The sequence below is a fragment of the Acanthaster planci genome, linkage group LG11 (assembly GCF_054643075.1).
Source record: "Acanthaster planci isolate LZ-2023a linkage group LG11, COTS_SCS, whole genome shotgun sequence".
Classification (NCBI taxonomy): Eukaryota; Metazoa; Echinodermata; class Asteroidea; order Valvatida; family Acanthasteridae; genus Acanthaster; species Acanthaster planci.
Window position 1 is genome coordinate 7,387,251 of NC_141787.1, and position 20,445 is coordinate 7,407,695.

The 20,445-nt window shown below is 51.9% G+C and overlaps 3 pseudogenes; all 3 read right to left on the reverse strand.

The window, feature by feature from the left end:
- Positions 1-4,430: 4,430 nt before the first annotated feature.
- On the reverse strand, positions 4,431-6,562 carry LOC147797339 (large subunit ribosomal RNA; annotated as a pseudogene).
- Positions 6,563-7,187: 625 nt separating this feature from the next.
- On the reverse strand, positions 7,188-7,879 carry LOC147797340 (small subunit ribosomal RNA; annotated as a pseudogene; the record flags this gene model as incomplete).
- A 2,378-nt stretch (positions 7,880-10,257) lies between these two features.
- On the reverse strand, positions 10,258-11,927 carry LOC147797341 (large subunit ribosomal RNA; annotated as a pseudogene).
- Positions 11,928-20,445: the final 8,518 nt, after the last annotated feature.

Below are 20,445 nucleotides of genomic sequence, written 5' to 3' on the forward strand. Positions count from 1 at the left end.
CGCTGAACGCGTTCGTTCATTCATTATTTCGAAACGCTCACCCCCAGATCCAGCGGTCGTCTGCGGCATTAATACCACCACCTGAGGTCTATTTGGCGGTGGTCATGTTGCCGACTTCATTCAGCAACAAGCCCGTTTGGCGTGAATTTCATTCAGGGATCGGAAATTGACCTCGGTTTTGAGGCACTGTATTCTTATTTACGACACTTATGGGAATGTGCCGAAAGGAAAGGCTTGATCCCTTCCTTTGTCGCGGAAGTCACTAGATTATTAAGGGCCAAATTAAGAAAAGTCATTTCGTACTCACTAACTTCTGTCGTTTGATATAAATAGCTGTAAGTGGTTGTTGAAAATGCTCATTAGTTGCCTTTTGTTCCTGGAACCCAGTGTAAGCCCAAGTCGGGCCGCACCTCGTGGACATTGCTGTCCGATTCCAGTGTTTGATGGTTGGTCCAAAGTTGTTGTATGGTGGAGTAAATTGTTGATTTGTTCATGAAAGTTGGGTAATTTTGCATTCTGCTAGATGTAATTGCTGTTTGAATTTGCTTTGTACCGCGCAGGTACACTCCAAAATTAATTTACCCCTCCATGTGCTTTGGGCAGAAACAAATGCTGATATGATAATTGCTTTTCATACATTTTTGCTGATAGCTCTATGTATTTGCTGATATGAGTTGCTGTTCCGCGTCACCAGGCTCGGGTGGGAACAATCTCTGTAATTTTTGCTGACTAGCTACACTTTGCCTGAAACGCAATGTAAGATATACTTGCAGTTCCGCGTCACCAGCTACGGGCGGGAACTATTTCCATATATTGCTGAGTAGCGATACTTTGATTGTGTGCAATGTAATTTTTGGCAGTTCTACGTCACCAGCTTCGGGCGGGAACAACCTGAACTGTGTCAAGTTCAATTAATGGCTGCTCAGGCCAATCGACACAAACGTTAGAATGCGAGTGTCCACCTGTCCCTGAGTTCAGTTCTCTGGTCCTGTGCATACGGGGATAATCACGTGAGGCATATGCGGTTTTAATCCAATATTTGAATTAAAGATTTCTGTAAAAAGGAGCAATATTAGCGTTGTAATCCTCCACTTCAGTTTTTGTTTTTTCTGCTCGATACTCGGCTTCTTTTTTGCTTCCCACATTTCTAGGTATTTGTGTTTTTCTACATTAGACAGCACTGAATACTCTTTGCAGAAGTAACCAAATAACTTTGCTTATTCAGAGAATGAAATCTTGTGAGTACTAGTTCTCAAATGTTTTCTTTTAGATTTGCGTAAAAATAAAACAACTTTTTTTTTCAACATTGAAACATTTAGCAGACTGTCTTGATTCACCTTTATCCTTCTCTGATTTTAACTGAAGCTTATCATACGGGATTTTTTTACTGAAGTGTTTGTCACAATGTGTTGTTTAATTTTTCCCGAATAGTTTAATAAGTTTAGTAAGTCTATTCCATAACTGGATATCTCTGGTGTATGGCCTCTCTTACAATATCTGGCATTTTCTTTGAATTACTGCTTGCTCGTTGACAAGGACATGGTACTTTATATTGTCTGGCCCTTATTCTGGGTGGTTCATTATGGGATAGTAGCGGGACGACTGGGGAACCATCTGTTTGTTCACTCTTAAAGTAAAACCATACGTGCAGCACTTATTAGCAAATACATGTAGATGAATGCACGTTTCTTTCAATATCCTGTACAATCAACAGCACTTTAAGACTTATATTTTCTCTGTATTAATCTCATAATACTTTTTATGTTGCTTTCTGTTTTTCCTCCCTTTCTTAGGTTATTCACTGGAATCAGTACTTTCTGTTAAAGGAAATCCCAAAACACAATATAAATATCAACAAAATAGTCAATATTTAGGAGTCATGACAAAAATCGAAAACAAATTGCATTCTGAGTTTTTAAATGTGTTAAAAATGCATTTGCAGATTACTTCTGTGTATACAGTCCAAACAGATTTCATCAACTAATATAAAGATAACAGAAAACATATCAAAATAGTTAAATTAAATCAAACAATAGAGTCAACTTGTTATTAAATTGCTCTCCTGGTTGTGAAAACTTGGTTTCCACAGAAAACTACATTTCCTGGGAAACTACATTTCATGACTTTTCCAGGATTTTTTAGGAACAAGAAGTTTAAAAAATACATGACCAAGATGTATGTAGGAAATCCTAAAACATTTATCTGAGTAATCTTTACCTGGAAATGAAATGTTTTCAAGGTTTAGTGCAGTTCCATCATGCAGGCCAAAGATCCTTTTGAAGGGATCCACTGTTAGAATAGTGCATTTGTGTTCATCACTTGTTTCAACCTGGTCACCTTGCTGACACTCTCTCAAAAACTGTTCTGCTTCCTTTAACACTTTTGTGGCAGTGATTTTTTTGTGGCTTTCCTGCGGTTTCCTGTAACAAAGATATATGATATTTGTTGGCTGTAATGCTCATGTTAAACTGTAAAATATTCAAAGGTAGAAATCTGTGATTTATGAAGACGGGACGACCTTTCAAATATCTTTCTAGGGTTTTATGGCATTTCATTACATCAACAGGTAAAAAATTTTTACATGTACCACAGACAACTTGCCTGCCGCAAATATTCCGATTTACTAATCCTTCCTAATTGGGTTTTTCTTTCAGAAACATGTAGAGTGCATTTAAAAGGAAATAACTAATTTGTTATTTATTTATTAATTCTTTGTCCAAGTACCGGTATCTTTTGGAAATACATATTAATTTCTAAATCATATTTCTTTCGGATATACCGGTAGACCAACAATTGAATGTTAAAATGGAACATGAGCATGTTACTTACGTCTCTGATGATACTCTTCATAGGGAGATAATGGATGCCTTACGGAACGTTCATCCACCCAGATATCAAGCCCAGTATATCCAATAAAACTCGCTAGGTATGACCATTCTTCATCTTTGATTACTTTAGCTGCACACCATCTTCCCAACTCATCGAATGCCTGGACGCAACTTCCAACTGAGAATTTTCCTGTCATTTTACCTTCTTTAGAAACTGAACATTTTGAGAACTGCAACAAGACTGTAAAATGATGGATGATGAAGATGAGGAAATCACCTTAACCTTGCCCTTATATGGCAGCCAATTTGCTCTTGGAGAATCCATAATGAAAGGAGAAAAAGGCTCCAGAATATTTCATTTTAACTGATGACACAATTATCTCATTGATATTCTGTTTGCAAATGATTGTTACTTTGTTACAAATTGCTTTTTTTATACGTCACCAAACATTTCATATAGATTTTAAATGTACGTGACAATGAACTCTAAATTCTTATTTTTTGATTTTCATATCACTACGCAGCATCGATCCAGTGATCAATCCAGCAATTAACCCTAACACTCCTCAGTCCTCCAACTGGTGAAGGATTGAGGAGGGTTAGGGTTAATGACCACAACCAGCAAAGGATGACACAAATGTGTCATTTACTTTGTACCAAGGACTGGTACCTTTAGCAGAGGTCAAAAGCATAGGACTACTGGTTTATAACCACAGGGGGTCAATAAAAATTGTCCACTGGGGAAAGCTGTTATTTCAGAATGGATGTTTTCTTTCCGAGTTAGAGAGGTCTAACTCAGATTCGTTTAAATGGGAGAAATTTGTAGTGTTTCAGGCCCAACAGACCCCAACGAGAGACGCTAGGGTGCCTTACCGACGCGTTCACGGGTGGGGCCGAGTCGGTTGCACCCGAGTCCAAGCGTAACTGGAGATGCGACCTTTCGCAGTCAACGAAGTCCGAGGAAGAAATCTTCAACGGGCGCCCACGTAACGCTAACCGTCCGGCACCCACAGCGGGAACAACGCCGCCCGCTGCCACATGCCGCCCTCAGGCTGGAAGCCATGGTTCATCCGTGCCGAACAGCTGATCGCACGATTGCATTGGGACTGACTTGGCAACTCCCCGAGAGCCTTCCTGCGGGGTACACTATTAGCTGTGGATTTCAAGTCAGTTTGGGGCGGCCGCGTCAGACATGCAGCCCAGCAGCCAAACTTTGGACACCGGAGAAGTGCTCGTTCACTCCGCCGTCAGTTCCGGCATGCCCTCCTCCGGCTGCACCCGCTGCACCGCCGAGTCTGGGACACGTCCGACCCACTAGCGACGGGGCACCACCGCCTGTCCCGGCCCGGGGGCCCTCCTGCCACACCCGCCGCTGGTCCTCCCCGGTCTCCTCCTCCAAGTGCGGTCCGCCCGAGGGCCACCGGGCGGCGCCGGCCGGCCCTCAGCGCTCGACCTCCTCTCCCCGCTGCTGGACCCCAACACCCCTGCCTCCCCGCGTGGCGGCGCCCCTCTCCCAGAAGCCGCTCCCGCGGCGGCGACGCTGCCTCCTTCGCGGCACGTCGTCCGACCCGGGCTGCCAGGATCGGCCCGTCTGCGGCGCGGGCAAATCCCTCGGATCGAAAGGTTTAGTTTCCGCAGATCGCAGCAATGCGGCTGCTCTACTGGGCACGACACCCCAATCCATACCAAGTCGTCTGCAAGTGATCTGGCGTCCCTCTCAAGACGGCGGTTGCGCCGAAGCTCCCGGCCCCCGGACAGGGACCGCGGCAGAGTATAGGGTCGGCCCTGCAAGAGCGGGTGGGCGCTGATGCGGGCCGCCCTCGTGCGGTACGCCGGCGGCGTAGCCGCGCACCGGCAGAGATTTCGACTTGGACGCATTCAGCCGTAATCTCTCGGGTGGTAGCCTCGCACCACCGGCCTCTCCACCGAGCGCCTGAACCAGGGGTCCGAATCTGCGGTTCCTCTCGTACTTAGCAGGATTGCCGTAGCGGCGACCTCTCATCAGTAGGGTAAACCTAACCTGTCTCACGACGGTCTAAACCCAGCTCACGTTCCCTATTAATGGGTGAACAATCCAACGCTTGGCGAATTCTGCTTCGCAACGATAGGAAGAGCCGACATCGAAGGATCAAAAAGCAACGTCGCTATGAACACTTGGCTGCCACAAGCCAGTTATCCCTGAGGTAACTTTTCTAACACCTCTTGCTTCAATCTCCAAAGCTCAAAAGGATCGATAGGCCACGCTTTGACAGTCCGTATTCATACTGAAAATCAAAATCAAATGAGGTTTCCGCCCTCGCTGAGCTCGCCTTAGGACACGTCTGCGGGCTCACTTGCTTCGCAGCTCGGACCGCCGAGAAGAACGGAGGACACCGCCTGCGGGTTCGGGAATATTGACCCGATTCCCTTTCGCCCAAGGGGCGAGTCCCTGGCCCCGGGAGAAGGGGAGGGGCGCCTCCGGGTCGGGGCGGATCTTCCCAGGGGCTTAGGATCGACTGACTTATTTACAACTCCTCTTCACATGGAGGCCTTCTCCGCCATTTGGCCCTCAAGGGTCTCACTCGAATATTTGCTACCACCACCAAGATCTGCGACCGCGGCGGCTCCACGCGGCCTGCGCTTCGACGTGCACCGGGGCGGCCCTCCTACTCGTCGGGGCGTACCACCCGGGCGGCGGTCCCACTCTTTCTCTGCCCCGACGGCCGGGTGTGGGCGGCACGCTCAGCGTCCATATTCAGGGCTAGTTGATTCGGCAGGTGAGTTGTTACACACTCCGAGTTCCATGGCCACCGTCCTGCTGCCCGTATCAACCAACGCCTTTTCTGGGCTCTGATGAGCGTCGGCCGCAATGCGGCGCCCCAACCGGTTCATTCCGCAGCGCCAGTCCTGCTTACCATGAATGGCCCACTGGGCGCCCGTGCATTGAGAGCCCAGCCCTGAGCCGGCAGGTAGGGCCCCGCACCAATTTAAAGTTTGAGAATAGGTTGAGGTCGTTTCGGCCCCAAGGCCTTTAATCATTCGCCTACCGGATGCAACTGCTCTCTCTCTCTTTCCCAGGCGCCAGCTATCCTGAGGGAAACTTCGGAGGGAACCAGCTACTAGACGGTTCAATTAGTCTTTCGCCCCTAAACCCAAGTCAGGCAATCGATTTGCAGGTAAGAATCGCTGCGGACCTCCACCAGAGTTTCCTCTTGCTTGGTCCTGCTCGGGCATAGTTCACCATCTTTCGGGTCCTAGCGTGCCCGCTCTTCCTCCGTCGCAGCCGCGGGGGGCTGGCGGCTGGCGGCTAGGGGGTGCGCTGAATCTTCTGGGCCCAACGGCTTCACGTACTCTTGAACTCTCTCTTCAGAGTGCTTTTCAACTTTCCCTCTTGTGCTCTAACCGTCACCTGCCGGTATTTAGCCTTAGATGGAGTTAACCACCCGCCTTTGGGCTGCGCTACAAAACAACCCGACTCCTGGAAGCCCTGGCCGCCGGCCTGACGGCGCCCACAGGGGCCTGACACCCGCCACGGGACGGAGAGGGCCTCGATGAGAGGGACCTCGGCACCGCTGCGACAGCCGGACCGGACTTCCCTACGCCACAGTTCCCGCGGGCCTGCTGGGGGCCCTGGGATTCGGCGCTGGGCTCTTCCCGCTTCGCTAGCCGCTACTGGGGGAATCTTGGTTAGTTTCTTTTCCTCCGCTTAGTGATATGCTTAAATCGAGTGGGTCCTCTCGCCCGACCTGATGTCGATGGGTTCGCAATAGGCCTCGTCTCTATCCCTCTATCTTGAGTCTCGGGGGCCAACCGGCGCCTTGGAGGCTGCCAGGAAGGGGGGCCCCCTCCGCGGCCCGTCTGCGCGGGCTCTCTTCTCTCTGTCTCTCTCGGCGCTTGGAGATCTGCTAAGGGGCCGTCGGCACTCAGTCCCCGCTGGCTGGGCTTGGTCTCACTTTTTTCTCTCTTGGCCTGCCCTGCCTGCCTGGCCTCCTTCCGGTGCGCTCCCTCGAGGCCTCCCGTGTCTTTCTAGTTCGGCCGGGGGGGACGACCGGCGCTCGTGGGTGGGGCAGATACTCAGCGCCGGCCTGCCACACCAGGGCGGACTCCCCCGAGGAGCCATTCGGCCCTCCACGCGGAGACTGCGGCCGGCTGGTGCCCCTTCGCCTGCCCGCAGATTTCCCATATCATCCTCCCCGGAGAGCCGGGGACCCGCGCTGCAACCTCCCGGTCTCTTGGCACTCCCCTTGTTGCCGCCTGCAGCCAGTGTCATCGCGGCTCCTCGGGCGCACCCCGGCTTGGGCCACTCCCGCCTACACACCTCTCCGTCTCGGCGGACGGAAGGGGGCCAGCAGGGCACGCTCTCTCTGCTCGGTAATGATCCTTCCGCAGGTTCACCTACAGAAACCTTGTTACGACTTTTACTTCCTCTAAATGATCAAGTTCGATCCTCCTCTGGTCGCAGGAGCGAGGCGCCGGGGACGCCCCTCCGCGGCCCGTCCGAGGATCTCACTAAACCATTCAATCGGTAGTAACGACGGGCGGTGTGTACAAAGGGCAGGGACGTAATCAACGCGAGCTGATGACTCGCGCTTACTGTGAATTCCTCGTTCAAGGGAGACAATTGTAACTCCCTATCCCACGCACGGATGAGGTTCAACGGATTGCCCAGACCTTCCGGCCAAGGGCGGCTACCCGCTGATCCCCTCAGTGCAGCGCGCGTGTGGCCCCGAATATCTAAGGGCATCACAGACCTGTTATTACTCAATCTCGCGTGACTGAACGTCACTTGTCCCTCTAAGAAGTCAGCGCCCGGCGGGGCGGCCGGCGCGACTATTTAGCAAGCCAGAGTCTCGTTCGTTATCGCAATTAACCAGACAAATCGTTCCACCAACTAAGAACGGCCATGCACCACCAGCCACAGAATCAAGAAAGAGCTCTTAATCTGTCAATCCTCACTGTGTCCGGGCCGGGTGAGTTTCCCCGTGTTGAGTCAAATTACGCCGCAGGCTCCCCTCCTGGTGGTGCCCTTCCGTCAATTCCTTTATCTTTCAGCTTTGCAACCATACTTCCCCCGGAACTGAAAGACTTTGGTTTCCCGCAGACTGCCCGCCGCGTCATTGGAGATCAACCAGGTAGCCCCTTGGGGCCGGGGCCCGCCAACTCGGGCCCGCCGGACTGCTCGGCCGCGCCGCGGCTGCCGGGCCGCGGCGCCGGAGTCCTGCGCCTCTCTGCTCTCGCTCGCCGCCTGGCCTCCGCTGGAATGCCGCCCGCCGCCGGTCCTTCGCCCTCTCCAGCCCGGCCAGGGCGGCACTTCCTCCCTGGGCGCACGGGTGGCCGCTGGAATGCCACCCTTTGGCCCCATTGCGCCGGCCTCCTCTCGCCTCGATCCTGGAGGGGGTGGCCGGACCAGCCGGGAGGCTGGCCGAGCTGAGCTCCCTCCGTCTGGGAGATCCCCGGTCGGGGATCCTGCCTGCCGCCTCCGCAGGGCTGCGGCTCGGCGCGACCGCGGGGCACCGCCCGCCGCCTGCTCGGCGGGCGTACTGCGGGGTCGCACAAGGCTCTGGCCGGGGGGCCGCTGCCGCCTCTCCGGGTTTGGGACGCCACTGCGACGTCAGTGCGCCTTGGGCTGCCGGGACCCGGCTAAGGTCGGGTGCAGCCCGCCCTGGGGCGGGCCAGTCCCTCCGCTCCGCGGAAGTTGCCGGGCCGATCCGGACGTCGCATATATTGCTGATCAGGGGCAGCGGAGAACCCGCCGCTCTCCGAGGGGCCCTGGCTCCCCTCTCCCTCACTCTCTCCCGCTCGCTCTTCCGCAGCGGGCCGTGCTGCCGCTCCAGCCCCTCCTGAAGGCTTGCAGCCACGCACCACCGCACTTCCCCGTTCCGACACCTCTGGGCACGAAGGGTCGGCCGGCCGCGCCGAAAAACGCCGTTGACGGAGCGCCCGGAGGGCCTCCCGGCTGGGCGGCGAGCCGCCACTTTTGTCCAGCCGCTCCGGAGCGGGGCTTGTCCAGACCCCAGGGGGAATCGCTCCGGAGGCTTGGGCTTCACCGTGTAGGAATAGCCGTATCGTATGGACAATATATGGCTGTAATGATTTCTGGCAGCTGGAGCTGAGCTCGAGACCACCCTCCCCCCTATAAATAGGCAAACCAGGGAGTGGGGGTTAAGGTCCAAAATGCTCTCATTGAAATACGCACGTTTCGGGCCCAACCTGTCCCGGTGCAAAGCCCTCTCAGAGGCCTTGGGTGGGCCAGCAAGCCGATGGACGGCAGGCCGGAGACGCCCGGCCCGCTTTCCGCGGGCAACCCCGGACATCCGAACTTCTCGGACCAGGTTTTCCGAGGAAGGCGATTTACCGCGCCGCACCACCCGCCCCGCCGGCCTGGAGCCGTTTTCGCCCGGGGAAGCGTGTCGGAAATGCACGGCTTTAGGGGGGTGGCGTGCGGCTGCGGCGGTTTTTTTTCCCCAGGATGCAATTCGCCGCGCCACATCACCAGTCCCCGCTGCGCCGGAGCCGGGCTTGTCCAGACCCCAGGGGGAATCGCTCCAGAGCCTTGGGCTCCACCGTGTTGAAATGGCCGTATCGTATGGACAATATATGGCTGTAATGATTTCTGGCAGCTGGAGCTAAGCTTGAGACCACCTTCCCCCCTATAAATAGGTAAACCAGGGAGTGGGGGTTAAAGTCCAAAATGCTCTCATTGAAATAGGCAAGTTTTGGGCCCAACAGACCCTGACGAGAGACGCTCTCGAGAGCCGGAGATCTGACCTTTCGCGGACAACGAAGTCGGAGGAAGAAATCTTAAGCGGGCGCCCACGCAACGCCGCCTGTCCGGCACCCACGGCAGGACGGGCGCCGCCCGCTGCAAGACTCTGTCCCCGTGCCGGAGGCCTGGGTCCCTCCCCGCCCGACGACCCGTCGCACGACGGCATTGGGACCGACCTGGCAACTCGCCACCCCGGCACTACTCCCCCAGGCCCTCCTGCGGAGTACACTGCCAACCCTGGAATTCAAGTCAGTTTGGGGCGGCCGCGTCAGACATGCAGCCCAGCAGCCAAACTTTGGACACCGGAGAAGTGCTCGTTCACTCCGCTGTCAGTTCCGGCATGCCCTCCTCCGGCTGCACCCGCTGCACCGCCGAGTCTGGGACACGTCCGGCCCACTAGCGACGGGGCCCCACCGCCTGTCTTGGCCCGGGGGCCCTCCTGCCACACCCGCAGCTGGTCCTCCTCGGTCTCCTCCTCCAAGTGCGGTCTGCCCGAGGGCCACCGGGCGGCGCCGGCCGGCTCTCCGCGCTCGACCTCCTCTCCCCGCTGCTGGACCCCACCACCCCTGCCTCCCTGCGTGGCGGCGCCCCTCTCCCAGAAGCCGCTCCCGCGGCGGCGACGCTGCCTCCTCCGCGGCACGTCGTCCGACCCGGCCTGCCAGGATCGGCCCGTCTGCGGCGCGGGCAAATCCCTCGGATCGAAAGGTTTAGTTTCCGCAGATAGCAGCAATGCGGCTGCTCTACTGGGCACAACACCCCGATCCATACCTAAGTCGTGTGCAAGTGATCTGGCGTCCCTCTCAAGACGGCGGTTGCGCCGAAGCTCCCGGCCCCCGGACAGGGACCGCGGCGGAGTCGGCGGGGTCGGCCCTGCAAGAGCGGGTGGGCGCTGATGCGGGCTGCCCTCGTGCGGTACGCCGGCGGCGTAGCCGCGCACCGGCAGAGATTTCGACTTGGAGGCATTCAGCCGTAATCTCTCGGGTGGTAGCCTCGCACCACCGGTCTCTCCCCGAGCACCAGAACCAGGGTCCGAATCTGCGGCTCCTCTTGTACTGAGCAGGACTGCCGTGGCGGCGACCTCTCATCAGAAGGGTAAAACCAACCTGTCTCACGACGGTCTAAGCCCAGCTCACGTATGCTATTAACGGGTGAACAATCCAACGCTTGGCGAATTCTGCTTCACAATGATAGGAAGAGCCGACATCGAAGGATCAAAAAGCAACGTCGGTATGAACGTTTGGCTGCCACAAGCCAGTTATCCCTGTGGCAACTTTTCTGACACCTCTTGCTTCAAACTCCGAAGCTCAAAAGGATCAATAGGCCACACTTTGACGGTCCATATTCATACTGAAAATAAAAATCAAACAAGCTTTGGCCCTTTTGCTCCGCGAGGGGTTTTCTGTTCTCGCTGAGCTCGCCTTAGGACACCTGCGTTACCCTTTGACAGATGTACCTCCCCAGTCAAACTCCCCGCCTGACGCTGTCGCCAGAGCGGGTGGCGGCCGGCCGCGTAGCGCCAGAAGACTGGGCCCGCGGGGGCCTGCTCCCCGCCCCACCGGCTAAGTAAAGAAACGACAAGAGTAATGGTATTTCACCGTCGGGCCTTGGCCCTCCCACCTATCCGTCCCACCTGGGACGGTCGAGGCGGGCGGGGCCCTCCGGCGGGCTGGGAGGCCCGGCCCGGCGGCCGCTGCGGGGAGGCGGCGCGCGGGCGGGCGCGGCCCGTCGTCCCTTCCTCGGCCGGGCGGCCGGCGCAACCACGGCCGGTCTCTAGCCTCTCCGACCCCCCCCCCGGTCGGGGGAACCGGGGTGGCCGGAGGAACCCCAACAGGCCGGCCTATGCGGGCCCGGATGCCCAGCCTGTCGCGGGCGCCTTGCCCGGGAGAAGTGCACGCTGCCGGGCGCAGAGGCGCCCCCGGACCCCGGCTAGGGGGGTGCTTCGGACACCGCGTCGGCCGCGCTGAATCTCCCCGGCCTTTGTGCTTTTCAACTTTCCCTCACGGTACTTGTGCTCTATCGGTCTCCTGCCGGTATTTAGCCTTGGATGGAGTTTACCACCGGCCTTTGGGCTGCGCTACAAAACAATCCGACTCCCAGAAGCCCTAGCCACCGGCCGGACGGCGCCCGCCATGGGACGACGGGGGACCTCGATCAGAAGTACCTCGGCCCCGCCGCGACAGCCGGACCGGACTTCCTCACGCCACAGTTCCCGCATGCCCGCTGGGGGCCCGGAGATTCGGCGCTGGGCTCTTCCCGCTTCGCTCGCAGCTACTGGGGGAATTTTGGTTAGTTTCTTTTCCTCCCCTTAGTGATATGCTTAGGTCGAGTGGGTCATCTCGCCCGATCTGAGGTCGATGGGTTCGCAATAGGCCTCTGCCTCTCTCTCGCCTATCGGGGCCCACCCGCCGCCTCGGCGGCTGCCAGGAAGGGCGCCCCCTCCGCATCCCGTCCGCGCAGGCTCTCTTCTCTCTCTCTCTTGGCGCTGGGCGCCCGTTCCCTCGCCGGCGGTCCACTCGGAGATCTGCCACGGGGCCGGCAGCACTCGGTCCCCGCTGGCGGGGCCTGGCGTCCCCTTTTTCTCTTTTGGCATGCCCTGCCTGCCTGGCCTTCTTCCGGCGCGCTCCGTCGAGGCCGCCCGTGTCTTTCTTGTTCGGCTCGGGAGTCCTGCGCCCACTCGGCGCACGTTTTAGCCCCAACAGACCCCAACGAGAGACGCTCTTGCGAGCTAGGGTGCCTCACAGACGCGTTCACGGGTGGGGCCGAGTCGGGTTTTGCGCCCGAGTCGAAGCGAGACCGTAGATGCGCCCTTTTGCGGACAACGCAGTCCCAGGAAGAAATCTTCAGCGCACGCCGCTCCCTCGTAACGCTCCCCGTCCGGCACCCGCAGCGGGACCGACGCCGCCCGCTGCGAGATGCCGCCCTCGGGCTGGAGGCCCCAGTTCATCCTTGCCGAACACCTGATCGCACGATGGCATTGGGACCGACTTTGCGACTCGGCACCCTGGCGCTACTCCTCGAGAGCCCGCCTACAGGGTAAACTATTAACCGTGGATTTCAAGTCAGTTTGGTGCTGCTGCGACAGACATGCAGCCCAGCACCCAATCCTCGGCCACCGGGAAAGCGCTCGGTCACTTTACCGTCAGTTCCGGCAGGCCTTCCTACAGCTACGCCCACTGCACCGCCGAGTCCCGGACACCTCTGGCCCCTATCTGTAACCCTAACCCTCTCCCTAACCCTAACCCTACCCCTAACACTATCTCTAACCCTACCCCTATCCCTACCCCTAACCCTATCCCTAACCCTAACCCTATCTCTAACCCTAACCCTAACCCTATCCGTAACCCTATCTCTAACCCTAACCCTAACCCTATCCGTAACCTTACACCTAACCCCAACCGTATCCATAACCATTATCCCTGACACTATCTCTAACCGTAACCCTGTCCAAATATATAAGGATAGGGTTATTGATATATAGGAATATAGTCGTATATTCCGTTGTGTCAAATGTTGATGTAAATATATAGCTCAAAATATCCTTTTCTCTAACCCTATCCCAACACTCGCGCTATTCTACCCCTAACGCCAACAATACCCCTCACTCATCTGTCCCTAACCCTATTCCTATCTCTAACCCTATCCCTACCGATAACCCCAACCCTATCCGTAACCCTAACCCTATCTCTAACCCTACCCTTAACCCTATCTCTAACCCTAACCCTATATGTAACCCTAACCCTATCTCTAACCCTATCCGTAACCCTAACCCTATTTCTAACCCTACCCCTAACCCTATATCTAACCCTTACCCTATCTCTAACGCTAAACCTACCCCTACCCCTATCTCTAACCCTTACCCTATATGTAACCCTAACCCTATCTCTAACCCTAAGCCTAACCCTATCCGTAACACTAACCCTATCTCTAACCCTAACCCTATCTCTAACCCTAACGCTACCCCTAACCCTATCTCTAACCCTAACCCTATCCGTAACCCTAAACCTATCTCTTACCCTAACCCTACCCCTAACCCTATCCATAACAATAACCCTCTCTCTAACCCTAAAACTACCCCTAACCCTATCTCTTACCCTACCCCTTACCCTATCCGTAATCCTAACCCTATCTCGAACCCTAACCCTACCCCTAACCCTACCACTAACCCTATCTCTAACCCTAACCCTATCCGTAACCCTAACCCTCTTTTTAACCCTAACCCTTATCCTAACCCTATCCCTAACCCTATCCCTAACCCTAACCCTATCTCTAACCCTAACCCTAACCCTATCTCTAACCCTAACCCTTACCCTATCCGTAACCCTAACCCTATCTCTAACCCTACCCCTAACCCTATCCGTAACCCTAACCCTATCCGTAACCCTAACCCTTACCCTAACCCTATCTGTAACCCTAACCCTAACCTTAACCCTATCTCTAACCCTAACCCTATCCGTAACCTTAACCCTATCTCTAACCCTAACCCTAACCCTACCCCTATCTGTAACCTTAACCCTATCTCTAACCCTAATCCTAACCCTATCCGTAACCCTATCCCTATTTCTAACCCTAACCCTACCCCTAACCCTAACCCTATTCGTAACCCTAACACTATCTCTAACCCTAACCCTACCCATAAAACTACCACTAACCCTATCTCTAACCCTAATCCTATCCGTAACCCTAACCCTATCTCTAACCCTAACCCAACCCCTAACCCTATCTCTAACCCTAACCCAACCCCTAACCCTACCCTTAACCCTAATCCTATCTCTAACCCTACCCCTACCGCTAACCCTATCTCTAACCCTAACCCTACCCCTAACCCTATCTCTAACCCTAACCCTACCCGTAACCATAACCCTATCTCTAACCCTTACCCTACCCCTAACCCTATCCTTAACCCCAACCCTATCTCTAACCCTATCCCTACCCCTAACCCCAACTCTATCCCTCACCATTATCCTTAACCCTATCTCTAACCCTAACCCTACCCCTAACGTTATCCGTAACACTAACCGTATCTGTAACCCTATCTGTAACCCTAACCCTCTCTCTGACCCTAACCCTACCCCTAACACTATCTCTAACCCTACCCCTAACCCTAACCCTATCCCTAACCGTATCTCTAACCCTAACCCTACCCCTAACCCTATCTCTAACCCTAAACCTAACCCTATCCGTAACCTTACACCTAACCCAACCGTATCCCTAATCATTATCCCTGATCCTATCTCTAACCGTAACCCTATCCAAATATATAAGGATAGGGTTATTGATATATAGAAATATAGTCGTATATTCCGTTGTGTCAAGTGTTGATGTACGTATATAGCTCAAAATATCCCTTTCTCTAACCCTATCCCCAACACTCGCACTATCCTACCCCTAACGCCAAAATATCCCTCACCCATCTGTCCTTAACCCTATTCCCATCTCTAACCCTAACACTACCAATAACCCTATCTGTAACCCCAACCCTATCTCTAACCCTAACCCTCCCCTTAACCCTAACCCTACCCCTATCTCTAACCCTAACACAACCCCTAACCCTATCCATAACCCTAACCCTATCTCTAACCCTATCCCTAACCCTTTCTCTAACCCTAACCCTATCCGTAACCCTAACCCTATCTCTAACCCTAACCCTACCCCTAACCCTAACCCTACCCCTATCTGTAACCCTAACCCTATCTCTAACCCTAACCCAACCCCTAACCCTATTCGTAACCCTAACCCTATCTCTAACCCTACCCCTAACCCCATTTGTAACCCCAACTCTATCCGTAACCGTAACCCTATCTCTAACCCTAACCCTACCCCTAACCCTATCCGTAACCCTAACCCTATCTCTAACCCTAAACCTAACCCTATCCGTAACCCTAACCCTATCTCTCACCCTAACCCTACCCCTAACCCTATCTCTAACCCTAACCCTACCCCTAACCCCAACCCTAACCCTATCCCTAACCATATCCGTAACCCTAACCCTATCTCTAACCCCTACCCTATCCGTAACCCTAACCCTATCTCTAACCCTAACCCTACCCCTAACCCTATCCGTAACCTTACACCTAACCCCAACCGTATCCATAATCATTATCCCTGATCCTATCTCTAACCGTAACCCTATCGCAATATATAAGGATGGGGTTATCGATATATAGGGATATAGTCGTATATTCCGTTGTGTCAAATGTTGATGTAAATATATAGCTCAAAATATCCTTTTCTCTAACCCTATCCCAACACTCGCACTATTCTACCCCTAACGCCAACAATACCCCTCACTCATCTGTCCCTAACTCCATTCCTATCTCTAACCCTATCCCTACCGATAACCCCAACCCTATCCCTAACCCTTATCCCTAACCCTATCTCTAACCCTTCACCTACCCCTTACCCTATCCGTAACCCAAACCCTATCTCTAACCCTAACCCTACCCCTAACCCCAACCCTATCCCTAACTATTATCGCTAAACCTATCTCTAACCCTAACCCTACCCCTAACCCTATCTCTAACCCTAACCCTTTCCGTAACCCTAACCGTATCTCTAACCCTATCCGTAACCCCTAACCCTATCTCTAACCCTAACCCTAACCCTAACCCTAACCCTATCTCTAACCCTAACCCTACCCCTAACCCTATCTCTAATCCTAAACCTAACCCTCTCCGTAACCCTAACCCTATCTCTAACCCTAACCCTACCCCTAACCCTATCCGTAACCCTAACCCTATCTCTAACCCTAACCCTACCCCTAACCCTATCCGTAACCTTACACCTAACCCCAACCGTATCCCTAATCATTATCCCTGATCCTATCTCTAACCGTAACCCTATCCAAATATATAAGGATAGGGTTATTGATATATAGGGATATAGTCGTATATTCCGTTGTGTCAAATGTTGATGTAAATATATAGCTCAAAATATCCCTTTCTCTAATCCTATCCCCAACGCTCGCACTATCCTACCCCTAACGCCAACAATATCCCTCACCCATCTGTCCCTAACCCTACCCCTAACCCTACCCCTAACCCTATCCGTAACCCTAACCCTATCTCTAACCCTAACCCCAACCCTATCCCTAACTATTATCGCTAAACTTATCTCTAACCCTAACCCTAACCCTATCTCTAGCCCTAACCCTTTACGTAACCCTAACCCTATCCCTACCGATAACCCCAACCCTATCCCTAACCATTATCCCTAACCCTATCTCTAACCCGACACCTACCCATTACCCTATCCGTAACCCTTTACCCTATCTCTAACCCTACCCATAACCCTAACCGTACCCCTAACCCTATCCGTAACCCTAACCGTATCTCTAACCCTAACCCTACCCCTAACCCCAACCCTATCCCTAACCATTATCCTTAACCCTTTCTCTAACCCTAACCCTACACTTAACCCTATCTCTAACCCTAACCCTAACCCTAACCCTAACCCTATCACTAACCCTAACCCTACCCCTAACCCCAACCCTATCCCTAACCATTATCCCTAACCCTATCTCTAACCCTAACCCTACCCCTAACCCTATCTATAACCCTAACCCTATCCGTAACCCTAACCCTATCTCTAACCCTAACCCTACCCCTAACCCTATCCGTAACCCTATCCCTATATCTAACCCTAACCCAACATCTAACCCTATCCGTAACCCTAACCCTATCTCTAACCCTACCGCTAACCCTATCTCTAACCCTTACCCTATCCGTAACCCTAACCCTATCTCTAACCCTAACCCTACCCCTAACCCTATCCGTAACATTACACCTAACCCCAACCGTATCAATAACCATTATCCCTGACCCTATCTCTAATCGTAACCCTATCCCAATATATAAGGATGGGGTTTTTGATATATAGGGATATAGTCGTATATTCCGTTGTGTCAAATGTTGATGTAAATATATAGCTCAAAATATCCCTTTCTCTAACCCTATCCCCAACACTCGCGCTATCCTACCCCTAACGCCAACAATACCCCACACCCATCTGTCCCTAACCCTATTCTTATCTCTAACCCTATCCCTACCGATAACCCCAACCCTATCCCTAACCCTTATCCCTAACCCTATGAGCTCGAGAACACCCTCCTCCCTATATATAGGCAATTATTTGAATTGATAAAATGTTTCTACCTGAACAATTTTTTGCTCATTTTACCTTGGTTGCACCGCCTTGATATCAATAAAAAAAACTTTTTGACATAAGAACATAAGAATGTGTGACGTTTACTCCGGAGATCGGCAAATTTTCCCAGTTATGCGTGGCAGCTCGATCGGCAACGTCACACGCACTTCTTGTAAAGTTTCTTGAGAATTTCGCCTCACTCCTTCACGAAAATAACGTAGTTTTTTCAGAATGCCACCGACCTGTATTGTTGCTGTTTGCAGCAACACTACCAAAGATGGTTTTAGTCTGCATCGTTTTCCATCTGACCCAAAATGTCGACGAATTTGGACGGCGAAAGTCAAGCTGACCCGAGCCAAGTGGTCGGACCAAACGAGCACTCAGTGATCTGCTCCGCACACTTCGAGCCTTCTTGTTTTGATTGAAACGCCAACGATCAACAGTTTGGGATTAAGTTCAAGGCAATGCTTCGTCCCGATGCTGTACCCACAATATTTTTTAATAAGCAAGAAAAGTGAGCCGGTACTGGAAGAGAAGAGGAAGGGTGCTTTGGCAAAACGCGAGCGACTCCGAGTAAGTTTTAACGTTTCTCACTCGCCACGCATTCACGTTAGTTTCATAATCGCATGGTGAATGTAATCGTTTTGTACACGTTTTGTTAATTTTGGTTGTTTATTCTGTTGATCTTAAAGCTAGAAACACAGTACAGAAATAGTAGCCTACTTTGATATTTGTACACCTTGATAGACTAATGACGGGGCAGGGTTGAAATCGGTTAACATTTTCTTGTTGACATTAATCTGGTCACTCACTAATATGCAAGGTGCAGTTCTTTTTCAATCAGCATGAGCCTTACTGATCGTGACATTCATGTGTGTGCCATGAAGATGAGAAGCAACAATATCATTAGCCGTAAGGTTTCCGCACCTCATTTTGTTTCTTCTGCGTTTCAATATATTTTTCACTATATAAGCACAACTGTGGTAGTTTATAAATGACACTGTTGTTTTACTGAACTATTTCTCCTATTCATTTTAACAAGGATTAATTTCATTTAATTTGTTTTCTTTCATTAGAAACTGCTATCAGGTTATGGAGGATGTGCTTCAACGGAAACAAGCCAGAAGAGAGAGCAACCAGGTCGGAAAGATTGGAGATAGAACCTTGTGCATAGAAAGTGTGCCAGACCCAGAGTTTACTGCGAGTGCTAGTAGCATGATTCCAGTTGTGCCGGTAAGTCCATCACAATCACTTGCTCCCTTCAACTATTGTTGAAAATTCAAGAAGAACAAATGGGTATTGTTCTATCAATTTTTCTCTCTGGAAATTTTTTTTAAATAACTTTCATTTTGTTCTTTTACATGTACAGAATGTGGATGCTGCTTGTCAGACTGATCCAGTGAAAATTCTTTGTTGCGATATACGTAAGTATCAAAATGCATTTGAAATGTCTATTTTTGTTATCATATTAATTTATAAATGGCATTTGTTCTTCTTATTCGGTTTTATTTTTCTCGTCACAGTTCATGATAAACAACAAATTTATACATTTTTTTTTTCTGATAGATACCGATGCCGGAATACAAGCTGTTTCCGAAGTCAGCGAAACTGGAATACAATGCAAGCTGCTTGATGATGCAGAAGTTGAAGAATTAGAAGAGGAAGACTTAGAAGAGGAACAAGAGCGTGATGATTCCTCCGACTCTGAACCATCCTCCCTCATCATCTTCGTCGTCATCTTCAGAACCTTGTCGCACCCGGTCATTCAAAAAGTAAGTACGATAGATGCAGTATATGAAACTAGAATTTATTTTATAAGGTTACAACAGAAACAAAGCGAAATGTTTTTTTTTTAATTCAAAATTAACCTTCTCTCATCGCAGAGTAGAAACTACTTTTCATTCCTACACTCACCGTGGTATCACCTTGGTTTATCCAAATGCCATTGATCTCTTGTAAACAGAAGGGAAAGAACTCCACAGACCGTTCCAATATCACCGGATGTTCTTCCTCAAGATCATCCAAAGTACACTGTGTTCGAGGGGGAGCTCTTCCAACTTTTCAGGACGTGTTTCAAGTGCGGTTCACGGAAGATCAGTCTGATGAAATTAACTGTGGGGACGTTCGTTTCTGTTTTTCAGCGATGAGGGGCCTGCAAGTCCAGGGGGACGACCTGGAGTTCCCAGCCATGGCTGGGTGCAACACCTGCAGGAAATCTGCTACTCTCTGCAGCTTTCCTGTTTGCTGGTGCCAGCCCAGCAAAGGGGGCAGCTTGTATTTTGCTGCGCACTTTTTTCTCCCACCAGAAGAGACACCTCTTGCCATCAGTTGAAGCGGTGTGGACACAACACATCACCGAAGTAAAGCTTCGTCTGAAAGCTGATAGTCAAGCGCTAGTCATCGGCGCGGATGGACGGGCAGATAGTCCAGGCCACTCCGCTAAATATGGGAGCTACACTGCAATAGAACTCAACGCCAACAAGATTGTTGATATTCAGCTTGTACAGGTGAGTCTTTGTTTCTAAAGAAAGGTAGAGTTGATGTACATGCGATGGTTTTCGATAAATGGTTCTCGACAATTTGTACAAGCAAAAGGATGCATTCATTTCATTAACTTTATTCTATATAAATAGTCAATTTGAAAGTTGATTATTTCAATTTGCTGCTGCCGCTGTGCCTTGATTGACAGCCTCAGATTGACTGTTTGTTACTAACATTTAGTACATATAT